The sequence below is a fragment of the Schistocerca gregaria genome, unplaced genomic scaffold, assembly GCF_023897955.1.
Source record: "Schistocerca gregaria isolate iqSchGreg1 unplaced genomic scaffold, iqSchGreg1.2 ptg000333l, whole genome shotgun sequence".
NCBI lineage: Eukaryota > Metazoa > Arthropoda > Insecta > Orthoptera > Acrididae > Schistocerca > Schistocerca gregaria.
The window spans coordinates 5,538,954-5,562,188 of NW_026061799.1; the positions used below are offsets into that span (position 1 = coordinate 5,538,954).

At 26.2% G+C, this 23,235-nt stretch overlaps 3 long non-coding RNA genes and 2 pseudogenes across 4 annotated transcripts in view; 2 read left to right on the forward strand and 3 right to left on the reverse strand.

Moving 5' to 3' along the window:
• LOC126306445 (NADH-ubiquinone oxidoreductase chain 5-like) overlaps nt 1-23,235 on the reverse strand; it is a 325,608-nt pseudogene that overhangs the window by 155,754 nt on the left and 146,619 nt on the right.
• The window catches only part of LOC126306477 (uncharacterized), a 254,518-nt gene that overhangs the window by 149,508 nt on the left and 81,775 nt on the right, over nt 1-23,235 (forward strand). The window lies entirely within an intron of this gene.
• Nucleotides 1-23,235, reverse strand: part of LOC126306492 (uncharacterized) — a 267,731-nt gene that overhangs the window by 118,243 nt on the left and 126,253 nt on the right. The window lies entirely within an intron of this gene.
• Nucleotides 593-23,235, reverse strand: part of LOC126306491 (uncharacterized) — a 130,212-nt gene continuing 107,569 nt past the window's right edge. For both annotated transcript variants that reach the window (XR_007553562.1, XR_007553561.1), the window contains exon 2: nt 593-965. This is a non-coding gene — a long non-coding RNA (uncharacterized LOC126306491). The remainder of the gene's footprint in view (nt 966-23,235) is intronic.
• Nucleotides 12,495-13,503, forward strand: LOC126306447 (NADH-ubiquinone oxidoreductase chain 5-like; annotated as a pseudogene).

A 23,235-nucleotide genomic window follows, 5' to 3' on the forward strand; every position in this document is an offset into this window, starting at 1 on the left:
ATATAAGGGAATAATCCTATGAAATTGTTAAATAATATTATAATAAAAATTGAGATGAAAATGAATGTGGTTCCATTAAATGATTTTGGTCCAAGAAGTGTTTTAAATTCATTATGTAAGGTTAAATTTAGTTTATTTCAGATAATGTTAATTCGTGATGGTGTAAGTCAAAATAGTGATGGGATTAATAATAGTCCTAGAAATGTTCTAGTTCAATTTAATGATAAATTAAAGATGTTAGTTGATGGGTCAAATGTTGAGAATAGATTTGTTATCATTTTCAATTTAAGTTTTTTATTTCAATTGTTCCTTTTTCTGCTCTTTTAATAAGGTTAGGTTTAAATGAGAAGAAGTTTATTTGATTAAACAAGATTAATGTAGCTGAAAATATAATGAATAGTGAGAATCATATAAGAGGGGATATTTGAGGGATTTGGATATAATTTCCCCATCAGAAGTAGTCGTTAATTTACTATTATTTGGTTTAAGAGACCATTACTTACTTTCAGTCATCTGATGAATTTCAAGGTGTACTAATTTTTTTTAGTTACTTTAGATTGACACTCTAATGTTATTTATTTTAACTAACTCCTTAAATTATCTTAGATAATCACTTAATAAATAAATTTACTGAAGTTCTTTCAATTACAATTGGTATAAATCTGTGGTTTGCTCCACAGATTTCTGAGCATTGTCCAAAGAATAATCCAGGTCGATTTATTGTGAATGTTCCTTGATTTAACCGACCTGGCGTTGCATCAATTTTAACCCCTAATGCAGGAACTGCTCATGAGTGTAGAACATCTGATGCTCTTGTTAATACTCGTACTTCTGTATTTATTGGTAGGATTGTTCGGTTATCTACATCTAGTAGTCGGAATCCATCATTTTCTAGGTCTTGTTCTGGTGTTATATAAGTGTCAAATTCTACGTCTATGAAGTCTGAATATTCATATCTTCAATATCTTTGTCGTCCAATGGTTTTAATTGTAATTATTGCATCTACTGAATCATCAAGTAAATATAATAGTCGTAATGATGGAAGGGCAATAAAAATTAATGTAATTGCTGGTAAAGCTGTTCAGATTGTTTCAATTAAATGTCCATGAAGTATATTACGGTTAGTATAGGCAATAAATAATATATAACTTAGGGCATAACCTACAATTACTGTAATTAATAATAATACGACCATAGTATGATCATGAAAGAATGATAATTGCTCCATTAATGGTGAAGCTCCATCTTGAAGAGATAAATTTGATCATGTTGCCATTAATAAATATTTTCTAATAAAAGGTCAAACCTTTATTTGTAGAGCTTAAATCTACTGCACTAATCTGCCATATTAGAATCTAGAGATTAATGGTAATTCTGAGTAACTATGTTCTGCAGGAGGGTTATTTTGTAGTCATTCTGTTGATCTTCTTATGTTAGCTCTAAATATAATTGCTCGGTTTGTAATCATTCTTTCTCATATAATTACAATGAATATAATGATTCCTACAATAGAAATTGTAGACCCAATTCTTGATACTACGTTTCATGATGTATATGCGTCTGGGTAGTCAGAGTATCGTCGAGGTATTCCTGCTAATCCTAGGAAGTGTTGAGGAAAGAATGTTACATTTACTCCAATGAATATAATTGTAAATTAGATTTTTAATCATGTTTTATTTATAGTTAATCCTGTAAATAGTGGATATCATTGAATGACACCTCCTATAATTGCAAATACTGCTCCTATAGATAATACATAATGAAAGTGGGCTACTACATAATATGTATCATGTAATACAATATCAAGTGATGAATTTGCTAATACTAATCCTGTTAATCCACCAATTGTAAATAGGAAAATAAATCCTAGAGCTCATAATAATGGTGGATTGAACTTGAATTTAGTTCCATATAATGTAGCTAATCATCTAAATACCTTAATTCCTGTAGGTACAGCAATAATTATTGTTGCTGATGTAAAATATGCTCGTGTGTCAACATCCATTCCTACTGTAAATATATGATGTGCTCATACAATAAATCCTATTAGTCCAATTGATAGTATAGCATAAATTATACCTAATGTTCCAAATGATTCAATTTTTCCTCTTTCTTGGCATACAATATGTGAAATAATTCCGAACCCCGGTAGAATTAAAATATAAACTTCTGGGTGTCCAAAGAATCAAAATAGATGTTGATATAGAATTGGGTCACCCCCTCCTGCAGGGTCAAAGAATGATGTATTTAAATTTCGATCTGTTAATAATATAGTAATAGCTCCTGCTAAAACTGGAAGTGAAAGAAGGAGAAGTAATGCTGTAATAGCTACAGATCATACAAATAAAGGTGTTTGATCTAAAGTTATACTTTCTGATCGTATATTAATTGCTGTTGTAATGAAATTCACTGCACCAAGAATAGATGATACACCTGCTAAGTGCAGTGAAAAAATAGCTAGATCTACAGATGCACCCCCGTGTGCAATAGCTCCTGCTAGAGGAGGGTAAACTGTTCATCCTGTACCAGCACCATTATCTACTATAGAAGATGTAAGAAGAAGGGTTAGTGAAGGTGGTAGTAATCAAAAACTTATATTATTTATTCGTGGAAATGCTATATCTGGTGCACCAATTATTAGTGGAACAAGTCAATTACCAAATCCACCAATTATAATAGGTATTACTATAAAGAAAATTATTACGAATGCGTGAGCTGTAATAATAACATTATAAATCTGGTCATCCCCAATTAGAGATCCGGGTTGGCCAAGTTCAGCACGAATAAGTATTCTTATTGATGTTCCTACTATTCCTGCTCATGCTCCAAATATGAAGTATAAAGTACCAATGTCCTTATGGTTTGTTGAGAATAATCATTTTTGCGGTAAGATGGCTGAATTTTAGGTGGTAGACTGTAAATCTACTTATGAGATGTTTTCTCTCTTATCATACTTAGGTCTTATATTCAATTATGATTCTAGACTGCAATTCTAGAGGTGTAAAATTTTACTAAGGCCTAAAAGATTATTCTTTTAATTATAACTTTGAAGGTTATTAGTTTGATTAACTTAAGTCCTTAGTATAATGAAATTAAGGTTGATGTTGAAATCAATCCTATTGTTGAAATTATTACTGTTATAGGAAGAATGATTCCTGATTTTTGGGACTTTATCTTTATAGATCACGAATTTTCTGTGTATGATATAATTAGAGCTGAGAATCTAATACGTATATAGTAGTAGAGTGTAATTGTAGTTAATACAACTATAATAGTTATAATAGTTGTTATATTGTTTTCTATTAATGATTGTATTACAATTCATTTTGGTAAGAATCCAAGGAATGGTGGTAGTCCACCTAAAGATAATAAAGATAAGAATATTATGATTTTAATTTCGGTTTTTATATTTCTGGCTGAATAAATTTGATTTATGAAAAATACATTTATTTGCTTAAATAATAAAACTATAATTAATCTTAATAGTGAGTAAATAATGAAGTATAGTTCTCAGATGTTTTCTCTGACTGTTAATGATCTAATTATTCAACCTAGATGTCTGATTGATGAATATGCTAAAAGTTGTCGTAAGGATGTTTGATTTAAACCTCCTATTGCCCCAATAATAATTCTTAAGATAATAATTGTTCAAATAAAAGTCCTTAATTGAATACAATAAGATAAGACCATTATTGGGGCGATTTTTTGTCATGTTATTAATGTTAAACAATTATTTCATCTTGATGCTCCTATAACTTCTGGAAATCAGAAATGGAAAGGTGCAGCTCCAATCTTTAATAATAGTCTAGATCTAATTATTATTGATGGGATAAATTCTGTTTCCCATCCCATGGGATATTTTATTTGAATCAGCAAAATTGAAAATAATAATATTGTCGATGCTATTGCTTGGACAATAAAATATTTAATTGATGATTCATTTATTATTATATTTTTATTTCTTGTTAGGAGCGGAATAAATGAAAGTAAGCTGATCTCAAGTCCTATTCAAACCCCAAATCAGGAATTTGATGAAATGGACAGGATCGTTCCTATCATTAATGTTGATAGGAAGAGAAGTTTTGTAGAGTTGTTGGTCATTAAAAAGGAGAGGATTGATACCTCTATAAATGGGGTATGAACCCATTAGCTTGTTTAGCTTACCTTTTTACATTAAGGTGTATGATGCACGTTAGTTTTTGATACTAAAGGAGGTAGTTTAATTCTATCTTATGTAATTTTAATTAAGGTAATTTTATTTACTTTATTTAACCTATCAAGGTAACCCTTTAATCAGGCACTTCATTTATTTAATATATAAATCGAAAGTTTTTTTGAAATTCTTTTATGTATTATTTTGTTTAATTAGGATTAATTTATCCTGCTCATTTTATTTTTTATATATATATATATAATAAATAATTTATATTAATATATTACATTTAATTGAAATTAAAGTATTATAAGTTCATCTTACCATTATCAATTGATTATTTTAATGCAATTATTTACCTACGATTATAGCTACTTATGTTTTTAGCTTAAAATACGTTATTATAATATAATATATATAATAATATGTAATTTAATATTTAATATTATTATAATTGGATATAATAAATAAAATTATTAATTTAAATATAAAATATTATAATTAATATAAATAATTATATTAATTATAATAATATAATTATGTAAATTATCTATAATTAGATTATTTAACTAATATATATGAAAGTTAACTTAATATAAAAAAAAGAATTCATATTAATAACATATTATATTAAATTACATAATTGTATAAAATATATTTATTATATTATTTAATCTTTCTTTATTTATTAGTGAAAAGAAAGATTAAATAAGAAAGAATATAATACATTTATTGCTATACATGTTCCATATTAATCTTTAATTATATATAATAGAGAAGTTGTTGTGGTCATACATAGGGGCGTTTCTTTTTTTTTGTTAATGGTTGTGGTTTTTTTCTTTTTTTCTTTAAATATTTGAATCTTTATTTTTTCCTGAATTAATAGATTTAAAATTTTCTTATTTTTTATTTTTAAAAGTTTTATTCTTGCTTGTTTATTCACTTTTTCTTTGTATTATATGTAAGTTTTGTTAGACTAAATGTTCTTTTTGCAGTAATTTGATTTAATATTATTGGTTAAAACAGTTGTTTATATTATTAGGGTTGAAATATAAATTTGTAAGGTGAAATGTTAAAATTTATTTGTGGCCCTTTTTATGAATCTGTGAAATTTAAATAATAAACTAGGATTAGATACTCTATTATTTTAAATGTTAATTATATTTACCAGGGTACTATTAGTTAAGGTCTTTAAACCCAAAGAATTTGGCGGTATCTCATTCCATTCAGAGGAACCTACCCCATGATTGATAATACACGATTTACTCTACTTAATTTATTTGTTTGTATATCTCCGTTATCAGAGAATCTTTTTAGAGTTATAATTCTCAAGATTTATAATTATAAAATATTTCAGGTCAAGGTGCAGCTTATAGTTAAGAGGAGGTGGGTTACAATAGATTTTTGTTTATAACGGATTTGATAGTGAAATACTGTTAATGAAGGTGGATTTGATAGTAATTTAATTTATTTAATTTAACTGATATTGGCTCTGAGATGTGTACACATCGCCCGTCGCTCTCATTATTGATTATTCTATTTTATTTTAAAGTAGCTTCAATTTAGATGAGATAAGTCGTAACATAGTAGATGTACTGGAAAGTGTATCTAGGAAGAGTTTCAAGGTATAACTTATTAGTAAAGTGTTTCATTTACACTGAAAATTTTTCTGTGCAAATCAGGATATCTTGATTATTTATTTTATTATATTTATTTTTTGTTTATTTAATTATTTAATATAAATAATTTTATTGTATTTTTGTCTTAGTATATTTTATAGAATTGATTTTTTAAATTATAGTTTATTGGTAATGTAAGTGTTTTATGAAATATTATTTTAAATTTTTTTAAGTATATTTTATTTATTGTACCTTTTGTATCAGGGTTTATCAAAATTTTAGTATTTATTTTACTTGTCTCGATTTGGGTTGATTTATAAATAATTTATAGTTAATGTATCATAATTATTATTAAATTATTTATAGAAATGAGATGTTAATCGTTTCCCAAGATATCTAGTTTCTTAAGAAAAAAGTTAATTTTTTAAAGTTATTTGTTTTTATTTAATTTTTTAAGTAAAAATATTAACTTATTTATTCTTTAAGGGATAAGCTTTGAAGTTAATAACCTATAATTTATTTTATAGAAATATAATAGTAAGCTTTAAACCAGCTATCTTTAAGATTACGTTTTAGTTCATTATTTTTTATTTTGATTTTATAAATATTTTAGGTTTTTTATTAAGATTATTAATTTAATTTTTAAATTTTTGTAATAATGATAGAATTAGTATATTTATTTGTATGAAATTTTTACCTTGTGAACTTATTATAAGGAACTAGGCAAAATTGATTTCCGCCTGTTTATCAAAAACATGTCCTCTTGTTTATATTTTGAGGTCTGGCCTGCTCACTGAGCGTATTTTTAAAGAGCCGCGGTATTTTGACCGTGCAAAGGTAGCATAATCATTAGTCTCTTAATTAGTGGCTGGAATGAATGGCTTGACGAGAAATCAACTGTCTCTTAATAAATTTTTGAATTTAACTTTTGAGTCAAAAGGCTTAAATTCTTCTTTAGGACGAGAAGACCCTATAGAGCTTGACATTTTACTTTTATATAGTTTTTTGTTTGTCTTTCTATATTTAATGATGATGTTTTGTTGGGGTGACATGAAGAATAGATAAACTCTTCATTATTATATCATTTATTTATGTTTGTTATTTTGATCCATAATTTATGATCATAAGATTAAGTTACCTTAGGGATAACAGCGTAATTGTTTTTGAGAGCTCATATCGACAAAGCAGATTGCGACCTCGATGTTGGATTAAGAAAAATTTTGGGTGCAGGAGCCCAATGATTAGGTCTGTTCGACCTTTAAATTCTTACATGATCTGAGTTGAGACCGGCGTGAGCCAGGTCGGTTTCTATCCTAAGATTGTTAATCCATATTAGTACGAAAGGACCATATGGTTAAAATATTTTTTGTTATATTGATTAATATTAATTTATTTACTGTTTTGACAGATTAATGTGTTGAATTTAGAATTCATTTATGTAGATTTTTTCTACAAATAGTATTGATACTTTATGATTTATTTATATTAATTTTGAATTTTCTTTTATTGGTTATTTGTGTTTTAATTAGTGTTGCCTTTTTAACTTTATTAGAGCGTAAGGTTTTAGGTTATATTCAGATTCGAAAGGGTCCAAATAAGGTAGGTTTTGTTGGAATTCCTCAGCCATTTAGAGATGCTATTAAGTTAATTTGTAAGGAGCAGCCAATTCCTATTATATCTAATTACCTACTTTATTATTTTTCCCCTGTTTTTAATTTAATGATTTCTTTAGCCGTTTGAGTAATTTTTCCTTATTTAACTTATATGTGTTCTTTTTCTTATGGATTTTTATTTTTTTTATGTTGTACTAGATTAGGTGTTTATACTGATATAATTGCTGGTTGATCTTCTAATTCAAATTATTCATTATTAGGTTCTCTTCGTTCTGTTGCTCAAACAATTTCTTATGAAGTTAGTTTAGCTTTAATTTTATTGTCTTTAATTATTTTAATTGGTAGTTTTAATATGTTTGATTTTATAAACTATCAGCTTTATTGTTGATTTATTATTATTTCTTTTCCTTTAGCTTTAGCTTGTTTTGCTTCTTGCCTAGCTGAAACTAATCGTACTCCTTTTGATTTTGCTGAAGGGGAATCTGAGTTAGTTTCAGGATTTAATATTGAGTATGGTGCGGGTGGTTTTACTTTAATTTTTTTAGCTGAATATACTAGAATTGTCTTCATAAGAATGTTATTGGCTTTAATTTTTTTGGGCGGTGATTTTTATTCTTTTATATTTTTTATTAAGCTTGCTATTATATCTTTTGGTTTTATTTGGGTTCGTGGAACATTACCACGGTTCCGTTATGATAAATTAATGTACTTAGCTTGAAAAAGTTTTTTACCTTTATCTTTGAATTTTTTTATTTTCTTTGTTGGTTTAAAGATTTTATTTATCTCATTTGTTTAGTGAAATTTTTTGAGAAAAGTTAATAGAAGAGTTAAACTTCTATATTTTTATGTTTTCAAAACATATGCTTTTCCTAAGCTAATTAACTTTATTCCTTAATTAATTTATCTCATGCGTTTGCGACATGGACATTAATTAAGAAATATGTGAAGTAAATAATTGTTAAGATTTGACCTGTTATAATATAAGGTTCTTCAACAGGTCGTTTACCAATTCACGTTAGTAAGCATACAACAACTACTATAATTCAGAATAAACTTTGATTAATAGGGTAAAATTGAATGCCTCGGAATGGTGTTTTATTATAAAATGGTAAAATTATTAAGATTCTAATTGATAAAAATAATGCAATAACACCTCCTAACTTATTAGGGATAGATCGTAGAATTGCATATGCAAATAGGAAATATCATTCTGGTTGAATGTGAACTGGTGTTACTAATGGGTTGGCAGGTACAAAGTTATCTGGATCTCCTAATAGGTAAGGATTAATTAAACATAGTATAATTAATAATGATGTTATTATTACAAATGTAATAGAATCCTTAAAGGTAAAGTATGGATGGAATGGAATTTTTTCAATATCTCCATTTAGTCCAAGAGGATTATTAGATCCTGTTTGGTGAAGAAAAAATAAATGAATTGCTGCTATAGCAGCAATAATAAATGGTAATACAAAATGGAATGTGAAGAATCGATTTAATGTTGCATTATCAACAGCGAATCCGCCTCATACTCATTGGACGAAATCTGTTCCTAAGTATGGGATTGCTGATAATAAATTAGTAATTACTGTTGCACCTGAAAAAGATATTTGGCCTCAGGGTAAGACATATCCTATAAATGCAGTTGCTATAACTAAAAATAAAATCACTGTACCAATTATTCAGGTATGTATATATATATATAAGATCCATAGTAAATTCCCCGTCCTACATGTAAGTAAATACAAATAAAAAATATAGATGCTCCATTTGCGTGTAAGGTTCGGATAATTCAACCATTATTTACGTCTCGGCAGATGTGTACTACACTACTGAATGCTATTTCAATACTTGATGTATAATGTATAGCTAAAAATAGTCCAGTTACGATTTGAATTACCAAACATAACCCTAATAGGGATCCAAAATTTCATCAAAATGAAATATTTGTTGGGGCAGGTAAGTCAATTAAAGAGTTATTAATAATTTTAATTAAAGGATGTCTTAATCGTAAGGGTTTATTCATTAGTAATTATCTTATTTTACGAATAGGTCCCTGATTAATATTGGTGATTTTAACAACTGCTAGTAGTGCTAAAAATAAATAAATTATTATTATTATTGTAATAATGAATGTTGGTCTATTATATAATTTTTCTAAAGATATTGTTATTTCTTGATAATTGATTGAATTATCAATATTTATAGTTTTGGTGTTTTTGAAAAAGTCTATAAATATAGATATATCTAGAATAATTAATATTAATATGATAAATACTCACATTATTAATGTAATAATTATAGTGATTGATTTAGGCTGAAATATTTCGTTTGATGCAATTCTTGTAATGTAAATAAATAATACTAGTATACCACCAAGAAATGTTAAAAATAAAATATATGATAATCAATATCTTTCTATTATTGTTGCTGTTATTAATCCAACTAGGAAGGTTTGAAGGATAATAAAAAGCATTATTGATATTGGGTGTCTTAATTTAATAAAATTAATATTTATTACATTTGATAATGATATATTTATTATTTTGATCATTTCAGGGGTTAGTTTATTTAAAATACCGGTTTTGGGGACCGATGATGGAAGCTTTTCCACCTCTGAAGTTTTAAAAGTGGGGGCTGGACTTATTTCCGGTTTACAAGACCGGCGTTTTTTTTAAACTATTAAAACTAATGTTTATATTCTCTATTTTTACTTCTTTATTGATTTATTTTGCTGGTGTTTATGTTTTTTCTTCTAAACGTAAACATTTATTAATGGTTCTTTTGAGATCAGAATATATTGTTCTTTCTTTATTTATGTTAGTTATTGTTTTTCTTATTGAGTTTGATTATGATTATTTTTTTCCTGTTATTTTTTTAGTTTTTTCTGTTTGTGAGGGTGCTTTAGGTCTTTCTATTTTAGTTTCAATAATTCGTTCTCATGGTAATGATTTTTTTAATTCTTTTGGTTTATCTTTATGTTAAAGTATTTATTTATAACTATTTTTTTGATCCCTCTTTGTTTATTAAATAATTGTTGATGGTTGGTTCATTCTTTAATGTTTCTGTCGGGTTTTGTTTTTATAATTTGTGTTTATTCATAAGCTGATTTGAATATAATTAGATATTATTTTGGTATTGATTATTTTTCTTTTAGTTTAATTTTACTTAGTTTTTGGATTTGTTCTTTAATAATCACTGCTAGAGGTTCAGTTTATTTAAGTTAATATCATTCTAATTTTTTTGTTTTTATGGTTTTGATTTTAATAATTATGCTTTATTGTTCATTTGCTAGATTAAGTCTTCTTTCTTTTTATATTTTTTTTGAGGCTAGATTAGTTCCTACTTGACTTTTAATTTTGGGTTGGGGTTATCAACCTGAGCGTTTGCAGGCTGGTGTTTATTTAATTTTTTATACTTTGGTTGCTAGATTACCTTTATTATTAGTTTTATTTAAGGTTTATGATTTTTCTAATACTTTATATTTTCCTTTATTGGTTGATTTTGGTTCTTATTATTTTATGTTTTATGTATTTATAATTTTGGCTTTTTTAGTTAAGATACCTATGTTTTTGGTTCATTTATGACTTCCTAAGGCTCATGTAGAGGCCCCTATTTCAGGTAGAATAATTCTTGCTGGTGTTTTATTAAAGTTAGGTGGTTATGGTATTTTTCGTGTTATAAAGGTTATTTCTTATTTGGGTTTAAAGTTTAATTATTTTTGATTGTCTTTAGGTTTATTTGGGGGTGTTATTGTAAGATTTATTTGTTTTCGTCAGGTTGATTTAAAGTCTTTAATTGCATATTCTTCTGTTGCTCATATAAGAATGGTTATTGGTGGATTGATGACTATGAATTGATGAGGTTGTGTAGGTTCTCTTTCTCTAATGGTTGGTCATGGTTTATGTTCTTCTGGTTTATTTTGTTTATCTAATATTATTTATGAACGTTTAGGTAGACGAAGATTATTAATTAACAAGGGTATAATTAATTTGATGCCAAGAATGGCTTTATGATGATTTCTTTTAAGATCATCAAATATGGCTGCTCCTCCTTCTTTAAATTTGGTAGGTGAAATTAGATTATTAAATAGAATTATATCTTGATCTTCTTTTAGATTCTTTGCTTTGATTTTTTTATCTTTTTTTAGAATTGTTTATACTTTGTATATATATATTCTTATTCTCAGCATGGGAATTATTATTCTGGTGTTTATACTTGTTCTCTTGGTTATTTTCGTGAATATCATCTTTTACTTTTACATTGATTGCCTTTAAATATTCTCTGTTTAAAGGGTGAATATTTCTTTGTTTAGTTTGCTTAAGTATTTTAATTAAAAATATTGTTTTGTGGAATCAATGACATGAAGTTTTTCATCTTAGGCCGTGAATTTATTTTCTATTTGTTCTTTGAGTTTTTTTTCTTTGTTTATTTCGAGAACTATAATTTTTATTTTAGGTATTTATTATTTAATAATTGATTATAGAGTTTTTGTTGAGTGAGAGCTTTTCAATTTAAATGGTTCTATAGTTGTTATAACTTTAATTTTGGATTGAATATCTCTTATTTTTATATCTTTTGTTATATATATTTCTTCTTTGGTTATTTATTATAGAGAGGATTATATATCTGGTGAAAAGAATATAAATCGTTTTATTATTATTGTTTTAATATTTATTCTTTCTATAGGTTTTTTAATTATTAGTCCTAATTTAATTAGAATTTTATTAGGTTGAGATGGTTTAGGTTTAGTTTCTTATTGTTTAGTTATTTATTATCAAAATGTAAAATCTTATAGTGCTGGTATATTAACTGCACTTTCTAATCGTATTGGTGATGTTGCTATTTTAATTTCTATTGCATGAATGTTAAATTTTGGTGGTTGAAATTATATTTATTATTATGATTTTATTTCTAATTCTTTTGAAATAAAGCTCATTACTATATTAATTGTTTTAGCAGCTATAACTAAGAGAGCTCAGATTCCTTTCTCTTCATGACTTCCTGCTGCTATAGCAGCTCCTACTCCTGTTTCTGCTTTAGTTCATTCTTCTACTCTTGTTACTGCTGGTGTTTATTTTGTAATTCGTTTTAGACCAATGTTGGATACTTATAATTGTGGTTGATTTTTACTTTTAATTGTATGTATAACTATATTTATGGCTGGATTGGGCGCTAATTTTGAGTTTGATTTAAAGAAGATTATTGCTCTTTCTACTTTAACACAACTTGGTTTAATAATAAGAATTTTGGCTATAGGTTATCCAAAGCTTGCATTTTTTCATTTATTGGCTCATGCTTTATTTAAGGCATTATTATTTATATGTGCAGGTTCAATAATTCATAATTTGAAGGATTCTCAGGATATTCGTTTTATAGGATCAATTGTTAATTTCATACCTTTAACTTCAGTTTGTTTTAATGTTTCTAGTTTATCTTTGTGTGGAATACCTTTTTTAGCGGGATTTTATTCAAAGGATTTAATTCTTGAGATGGTTTGTTTAAGATGATTTAATTGTTTAATTTTTTTTCTTTATTTTTTTTCTACTGGTTTAACTGCTTCTTATTCTTTTCGTTTGTTTTATTATTTAATATCTGGTGATAATAATTTTTATTCTAGATTTTCTTTTGATGATAAGGGTTATTATATTTCATTTGGAATAATTGGTCTATTGTTTGTTGCTGTTTTTGGTGGTAGTCTTTTATCTTGATTAATTTTTCCTATTCCTCATGTGATTGCTTTACCTTATTATTTAAAGTTTTTAACTATTACAGTTGTTATTTTAGGTGCTTATTTAGGTTATCTTATTTCTAATTTTGATTTTTCTCATAATTTATTTTCTTTAAGTATACTTTCTTTTGTTAGATTTGCTGGTTCTATATGATTTATACCTTTTCTTTCAACTAAGTTTATTAGATATATTCCTTTAAAAATAGGTTATTATTCATCTAAGTCATTTGATTATGGTTGAGGTGAATTACTTGGTGGTCAAGGTTTATATAGATTATTTATTTATTTAATTGGTTATATTCAAGGTTGATATGATTCTAATTTCAAGATTTATCTTTTAACTTTTATTTTTTGAATATTTATTTTGGTAATATTGTTTTTCGTTTACTTAAATAGCTTATAATTAGAGCGTGACACTGAAGATGTTAAGGAAATATTTTTACTTTTAAGTATTTATAAATATAGATATATTATTTTTACAGTGAAAATGTAATGTTTTATTTAAACTATATAAATTTTAGAAATGTTAACGGAGTTTAACCGCTAATATAAAAAGTTAGCAGCTTTCATATTGGCTTTACATTTCCTTAATTGGAACTATTATAGTTCAATTATATTATTAACAGTAATACGCCTCTTTTTGGCTTCAATTAATAAGAATAAGGGTAGTACATACCAATCTTCCAGGTCGAAACTGACTGCAATATTTCGCTTCTTATTCTATTTAAGGTTGATTGATAATATCAATACTTTTTGAATGCAACCCAAATGTTATATTTAACTACAACCCTTTATTCTGCTCATTGTAATGCTCCTTGGTTTCATTCATGGTATAGTCCTCCTAATAGAACTAGAATAAAAAATATTGTTGATACTGTTCAGATTATAATGTCTGAAGTTTTAAAAATAATTACAATTGGTAGAATTAGTGCAATTTCTACATCAAAAATTAAAAAGATTACTGCGATTAGGAAGAATCGTATTGAGAATGGTATTCGTGCTGATCTTTTTAGATCAAACCCACATTCAAATGGTGATCTTTTTTCTCGATCATTAATTAATTTTTTTGATAGTGTTGTTGCCAGGATTATAACAATTATTGGAATAATAAATCTAATGAAAACTCTTGTTGATAGAATTAGAATTGTTTTTCTTGATTTATATCAAGCTTTCTGATTGGAAGTCAAATGTACTATTTATACTAGAAAAACAATTATCTACCTCATCAATAAATAGAGATATATAAGAATAATCATACTACGTCTACGAAGTGTCAGATTCCATTAAACTATGATGTGCTCATGTTACTGTTACTCCTGATGCGAAAAGAATAGCTGTATTAAGTAATGGAATTTGTATAGGGTTAAAGGGTTGAATTCCTATTGGAGGTCATAGTATTCCTAGTTCAATTGTTGGTGCTAATCTTCTTCTAAAGAATGCTCAAAAAAAAGAAACGAAAAATAATACCTCTGATGCAATAAATAAAATTATTCCTCATCGTAATCCAATTGATACAAATCCTGTATGTAATCCTTGATATGTTCCTTCTCGTACTACATCTCGTCATCATTGAATTATAGTTAGTAGGGTAATTCCAAATCCAATTATGAATAAGTTAATATTAAATAGGTGGAATCATTTTGCTAGTCCTGATACTAGGACTATTGCTCCAATTGCTCCTGTTAATGGTCAAGGTCTATAGTCTACTAAGTGGAATGGGTGGTTTGAGTGAGTTGTTAACATAGGTTTAATATACTTCTCTAGAATATAGAGTTCATAGAATTGAGAAAACATAGGCTTGAATTATTGCTACTGCTGATTCTAGAATTAATAGAAGTTTTTGTCCAATAATTAGTAATGAGATTAAGTTTATTGCTATAGATGGTCCTGTGTTTCCTAATAAGGTTAATAATAAGTGTCCTGCAATTATATTTGCTGCCAACCATACTGCTAATGTACCTGGTCGAATAACATTACTAATTGTTTCAATTAGTACTATAAATGATATTAATGCAGGCGGTGTACCTTGTGGTACAAGGTGTGTAAATATATGATTAGTATGGTTAGTTCATCCAAATAATATAAATCTTAGCCATATAGGTAGGGCAATTGCAAATATTAATGCTAAATGTCTTGTTCTAGTAAAAATATAAGGGAATAATCCTATGAAATTGTTAAATAATATTATAATAAAAATTGAGATGAAAATGAATGTTGTTCCATTAAATGATTTTGGTCCAAGAAGTGTTTAAAATTCATTATGTAAGGTTAAATTTAGTTTATTTCAGATAATGTTAATTCGTGATGGTGTAAGTCAAAATAGTGATGGGATTAATAATAGTCCTAGAAATGTTCTAGTTCAATTTAATGATAAATTAAAGATGTTAGTTGATGGGTCAAATGTTGAGAATAGATTTGTTATCATTTTCAATTTAAGTTTTTTATTTCAATTGTTCCTTTTTCTGCTCTTTTAATAAGGTTAGGTTTAAATGAGAAGAAGTTTGTTTGATTAAACAAGATTAATGTAGCTGAAAATATAATGAATAGTGAGAATCATATAACAGGGGATATTTGAGGGATTTGGATATAATTTCCCCATCAGAAGTAGTCGTTAATTTACTATTATTTGGTTTAAGAGACCATTACTTACTTTCAGTCATCTGATGAATTTCAAGGTGTACTAATTTTTTTTAGTTACTTTAGATTGACACTCTAATGTTATTTATTTTAACTAACTCCTTAAATTATCTTAGATAATCACTTAATAAATAAATTTACTGAAGTTCTTTCAATTACAATTGGTATAAATCTGTGGTTTGCTCCACAGATTTCTGAGCATTGTCCAAAGAATAATCCAGGTCGATTTATTGTGAATGTTCCTTGATTTAACCGACCTGGCGTTGCATCAATTTTAACCCCTAATGCAGGAACTGCTCATGAGTGTAGAACATCTGATGCACTTGTTAATACTCGTAATTCTGTATTTATTGGTAGGATTGTTCTGTTATCTACATCTAGTAGTCGGAATCCATCATTTTCTAGGTCTTGTTCTGGTGTTATATAAGTGTAAAATTCTACGTCTAAAGTCCTTAGTATAATGAAATTAAGGTTGATGTTGAAATCAATCCTATTGTTGAAATTATTACTGTTATAGGAAGAATGATTCTTGATTTTTGGGACTTTATCTTTATAGATCACGAATTTTCTGTGTATGATATAATTAGAGCTGAGAATCTAATACGTATATAGTAGTAGAGTGTAATTGTAGTAAATACAACTATAATAGTTATAATAGTTGTTATATTGTTTTCTATTAATGATTGTATTACAATTCATTTTGGTAAGAATCCAAGGAATGGTGGTAGTCCACATAAAGATAATAAAGATAAGAATATTATGAATTTAATTTTGGTTTTTATATTTCTGGCTGAATAAATTTGATTTATGAAAAATAAATTTATTTGCTTAAATAATAAAACTATAATTAATCTTAATAGTGAGTAAATAATGAAGTATAGTTCTCAGATGTTTTCTCTGACTGTTAATGATCTAATTATTCAACCTAGATGTCTGATTGATGAATATGCTAAAAGTTGTCGTAAGGATGTTTGATTTAAACCTCCTATTGCCCCAATAATAATTCTTAAGATAATAATTGTTCAAATAAAAGTTCTTAATTGAATACAATAAGATAAGACCATTATTGGGGCGATTTTTTGTCATGTTATTAATGTTAAACAATTATTTCATCTTGATGCTCCTATAACTTCTGGAAATCAGAAATGGAAAGGTGCAGCTCCAATCTTTAATAATAGTCTAGATCTGATTATTATTGATGGGATAAATTATGTTTCCCATCCCATGGGATATTTTATTTGAATCAGCAAAATTGAAAATAATAATATTGTCGATGCTATTGCTTGGACAATAAAATATTTAATTGATGATTCATTTATTATTATATTTTTATTTCTTGTTAGGAGCGGAATAAATGAAAGTAAGTTGATCTCAAGTCCTATTCAAACCCCAAATCAGGAATTTGATGAAATGGACAGGATCGTTCCTATCATTAATGTTGATAGGAAGAGAAGTTTTGTAGAGTTGTTGGTCATTAAAAAGGAGAGGATTGATACCTCTATAAATGGGGTATGAACCCATTAGCTTGTTTAGCTTACCTTTTTACATTAAGGTGTATGATGCACGTTAGTTTTTGATACTACAGGAGGTAGTTTAATTCTATCTTATGTAATTTTAATGAAGGTAATTTTATTTACTTTATTTACCCTATCAAGGTAACCCTTTAATCAGGCTCTTTATTTATTTAATATATAAATCGAAAGTTTTTTTTTGAAATTCTTTTATGTATTATTTTGTTTAATTAGGATTAATTTATCCTGCTCATTTTATTTTTATATATATATATATATAATAAATAATTTATATTAATATATTACATTTAATTGAAATTAAAGTATTATAAGTTCATCTTACCATTATCAATTGATTATTTTAATGCAATTATTTACCTAGGATTATAGCTACTTATGTTTTTAGCTTAAAATAGGTCATTATAATATAATATATATAATAATATGTAATTTAATATTTAATATTATTATAATTGGATATAATAAATAAAATTATTAATTTAAATATAAAATATTATAATTAATATAAATAATTATATTAATTATAATAATATAATTATGTAAATTATCTATAATTAGATTATTTAACTAATATATATGAAAGTTAACTTAATAAAAAAAAAGAATTCATATTAATAACATATTATATTAAATTACATAATTTTATAAAATATATTTATTATATTATTTAATCTTTCTTAATTTATTAGTGAAAAGAAAGATTAAATAAGAAAGAATATAATACATTTATTGCTATACATGTTCCATATTAATCTTTAATTATATATAATAGAGAAGTTCTTGTGGTCATACGTAGGGGCGTTTCTTTTTTTTTTTTGTTAATGTTTGTGGTTTTTTTCTTTTTTTTTTTCTTTAAATATTTGAATCTTTTATTTTTTCCTGAATTAATAGATTTAAAATTTTCTTATTTTTTATTTTTAAAAGTTTTATTCTTGCTTGTTTATTCACATTTTCTTTGTATTATATGTAAGTTTTGTTAGACTAAATGTTCTTTTTCCAGTAATTTGATTTAATTATCAAGTGATTTTGGATTTAGCAATTGATTTAGTATCGGCATAATTCGTGCCAGCAGCCGCGGTTATACGATTGATACAAGTGAATATTATTGGTTAAAACAGTTGTTTATATTATTAGGGTTGAAATATAAATTTGTAAGGTGAAATGTTAAAATTTATTTGTGGCCCTTTTTATGAATCTGTGAAATTTAAATAATAAACTAGGATTAGATACCCTATTATTTTAAATGTTAATTATATTTACCAGGGTACTATTAGTTAAGGTCTTTAAACCCAAAGAATTTGGCGGTATCTCATTCCATTCAGAGGAACCTACCCCATGATTGATAATACACGATTTACTCTACTCAATTTATTTGTTTGTATATTTCTGTTATCAGAGAATCTTTTTAGAGTTATAATTCTCAAGATTTATAATTATAAAATATTTCAGGTCAAGGTGCAGCTTATAGTTAAGAGGAGGTGGGTTACAATAGGTTTTTGTTTATAACGGATTTGATAGTGAAATACTGTTAATGAAGGTGGATTTGATAGTAATTTAATTTATTTAATTTAACTGATATTGGCTCTGAGATGTGTACACATCGCCCGTCGCTCTCATTATTGATTATTCTATTTTATTTTAAAGTAGCTTCAATTTAGATGAGATAAGTCGTAACATAGTAGATGTACTGGAAAGTGTATCTAGGAAGAGTTTCAAGATATAACTTATTAGTAAAGTGTTTCATTTACACTGAAAATTTTTCTGTGCAAATCAGGATATCTTGATTATTTATTTTATTATATTTATTTTTTGTTTATTTAATTATTTAATATAAATAATTTTATTGTATTTTTGTCTTAGTATATTTTATAGAATTGATTTTTTAAATTATAGTTTATTGGTAATGTAAGTGTTTTATGAAATATTATTTTAAATTTTTTTAAGTAGATTTTATTTATTGTACCATTTGTATCAGGGTTTATCAAAATTTTAGTATTTATTTTACTTGTCTCGATTTGGGTTGATTTATAAATAATTTATAGTTAATGTATCATAATTATTATTAAATTATTTATAGAAATGAGATGTTAATCGTTTCCCAAGATATCTAGTTTCTTAAGAAAAAATTTAATTTTTTAAAGTTATTTGTTTTTATTTAATTTTTAAGTAAAAATATTAACTTATTTATTCTTTAAGGGATAAGCTTTGAAGTTAATAACCTATAATTTATTTTATAGAAATATAATAGTAAGCTTTAAACCAGCTATCTTTAAGATTACGTTTTAGTTCATTATTTTTTATTTTGATTTTATAAATATTTTAGGTTTTTTATTAAGATTATTAATTTAATTTTAAAATTTTTGTAATAATGATAGAATTAGTATATTTATTTGTATGAAATTTTTACCTTGTGAACTTATTATAAGGAACTAGGCAAAATTGATTTCCGCCTGTTTATCAAAAACATGTCCTCTTGTTTATATTTTGAGGTCTGGCCTGCTCACTGAGCGTATTTTTAAAGAGCCGCGGTATTTTGACCGTGCAAAGGTAGCATAATCATTAGTCTCTTAATTAGTGGCTGGAATGAATGGCTTGACGAGAAATCAACTGTCTCTTAATAAATTTTTGAATTTAACTTTTGAGTCAAAAGGCTTAAATTCTTCTTTAGGACGAGAAGACCCTATAGAGCTTGACATTTTACTTTTATATAGTTTTTTGTTTGTCTTTCTATATTTAATGATGATGTTTTGTTGGGGTGACATGAAGAATAGATAAACTCTTCATTATTATATCATTTATTTATGTTTGTTATTTTGATCCATAATTTATGATCATAAGATTAAGTTACCTTAGGGATAACAGCGTAATTGTTTTTGAGAGCTCATATCGACAAAGCAGATTGCGACCTCGATGTTGGATTAAGAAAAATTTTGGGTGCAGGAGCCCAATGATTAGGTCTGTTCGACCTTTAAATTCTTACATGATCTGAGTTCAGACCGGCGTGAGCCAGGTCGGTTTCTATCCTAAGATTGTTAATCCATATTAGTACGAAAGGACCATATGGTTAAAATATTTTTTGTTATATTGATTAATATTAATTTATTTACTATTTTGACAGATTAATGTGTTGAATTTAGAATTCATTTATGTAGATTTTTTCTACAAATAGTATTGATACTTTATGATTTATTTATATTTATTTTGAATTTTCTTTTATTGGTTATTTGTGTTTCAATTAGTGTTGCCTTTTTAACTTTATTAGAGCGTAAGGTTTTAGGTTATATTCAGATTCGAAAGGGTCCAAATAAGGTAGGTTTTGTTGGAATTCCTCAGCCATTTAGAGATGCTATTAAGTTAATTTGTAAGGAGCAGCCAATTCCTATTATATCTAATTACCTACTTTATTATTTTTCCCCTGTTTTTAATTTAATGATTTCTTTAGCCGTTTGAGTAATTTTTCCTTATTTAACTTATATGTGTTCTTTTTCTTATGGATTTTTATTTTTTTTATGTTGTACTAGATTAGGTGTTTATACTGTTATAATTGCTGGTTGATCTTCTAATTCAAATTATTCATTATTAGGTTCTCTTCGTTCTGTTGCTCAAACAATTTCTTATGAAGTTAGTTTAGCTTTAATTTTATTGTCTTTAATTATTTTAATTGGTAGTTTTAATATGTTTGATTTTATAAACTATCAGCTTTATTGTTGATTTATTATTATTTCTTTTCCTTTAGCTTTAGCTTGTTTTGCTTCTTGCTTAGCTGAAACTAATCGTACTCCTTTTGATTTTGCTGAAGGGGAATCTGAGTTAGTTTCAGGATTTAATATTGAGTATGGTGCGGGTGGTTTTACTTTAATTTTTTTAGCTGAATATACTAGAATTGTCTTCATAAGAATGTTATTGGCTTTAATTTCTTTGGGCGGTGATTTTTATTCTTTTATATTTTTTATTAAGCTTGCTATTATATCTTTTGGTTTTATTTGGGTTCATGGAACATTACCACGGTTCCGTTATGATAAATTAATGTACTTAGCTTGAAAAAGTTTTTTACCTTTATCTTTGAATTTTTTTATTTTCTTTGTTGGTTTAAAGATTTTATTTATCTCATTTGTTTAGTGAAATTTTTTGAGAAAAGTTAATAGAAGAGTTAAACTTCTAATTTTATGTTTTCAAAACATATGCTTTTCCTAAGCTAATTAACTTTATTCCTTAATTAATTTATCTCATGCGTTTGCGACATGGACATTAATTAAGAAATATGTGAAGTAAATAATTGTTAAGATTTGACCTGTTATAATATAAGGTTCTTCAACAGGTCGTTTACCAATTCACGTTAGTAAGCATACAACAACTACTATAATTCAGAATAAAATTTGATTAATAGGGTAAAATTGAATGCCTCGGAATGGTGTTTTATTATAAAATGGTAAAATTATTAAGATTCTAATTGATAAAAATAATGCAATAACACCTCCTAACTTATTAGGGATAGATCGTAGAATTGCATATGCAAATAGGAAATATCATTCTGGTTGAATGTGAACTGGTGTTACTAATGGGTTGGCAGGTACAAAGTTATCTGGATCTCCTAATAGGTAAGGATTAATTAAACATAGTATAATTAATAATGATGTTATTATTACAAATGTAATAGAATCCTTAAAGGTAAAGTATGGATGGAATGGAATTTTTTCAATATCTCCATTTAGTCCAAGAGGATTATTAGATCCTGTTTGGTGAAGAAAAAATAAATGAATTGCTGCTATAGCAGCAATAATAAATGGTAATACAAAAGGGAATGTGAAGAATCGATTTAATGTTGCATTATCAACAGCGAATCCTCCTCATACTCATTGGACTAAATCTGTTCCTAAGTATGGGATTGCTGATAATAAATTAGTAATTACTGTTGCACCTGAAAAAGATATTTGGCCTCAGGGTAAGACATATCCTATAAATGCAGTTGCTATAACTAAAAATAAAATCACTGTACCAATTATTCAGGTATGTATATATATATAAGATCCATAGTAAATGCCCGTCCTACATGTAAGTAAATACAAATAAAAAATATAGATGCTCCATTTGCGTGTAAGGTTCGGATAATTCAACCATTATTTACGTCTCGGCAGATGTGTACTACACTACTGAATGCTATTTCAATATTTGATGTATAATGTATAGCTAAAAATAGTCCAGTTACGATTTGAATTACCAAACATAACCCTAATAGGGATCCAAAATTTCATCAAAATGAAATATTTGTTGGGGCAGATAAGTCAATTAAAGAGTTATTAATAATTTTAGATAAAGGATGTCTTAATCGTAAGGGTTTATTCATTAGTAATTATCTTATTTTACGAATAGGTCCCTGATTAATATTGGTGATTTTAACAACTGCTAGTAGTGCTAAAAATAAATAAATTATTATTATTATTGTAATAATGAATGTTGGTCTATTATATAATTTTTCTAAAGATATTGTTATTTCTTGATAATTGATTGAATTATCAATATTTATAGTTTCGGTGTTTTTGAAAAAGTCTATAAATATAGATATATCTAGAATAATTAATATTAATATGATAAATACTCACATTATTAATGTAATAATTATAGTGATTGATTTAGGCTGAAATATTTCGTTTGATGCAATTCTTGTAATGTAAATAAATAATACTAGTATACCACCAAGAAATGTTAAAAATAAAATATATGATAATCAATATCTTTCTATTATTGTTGCTGTTATTAATCCATCTAGGAAGGTTTGAAGGATAATAAAAAGCATTATTGATATTGGGTGTCTTAATTTAATAAAATTAATATTTATTACATTTGATAATGATATAATTATTATTTTGATCATTTCAGGGGTTAGTTTATTTAAAATACCGGTTTTGGGGACCGATGATGGAAGCTTTTCCACCTCTGAAGTTTTAAAAGT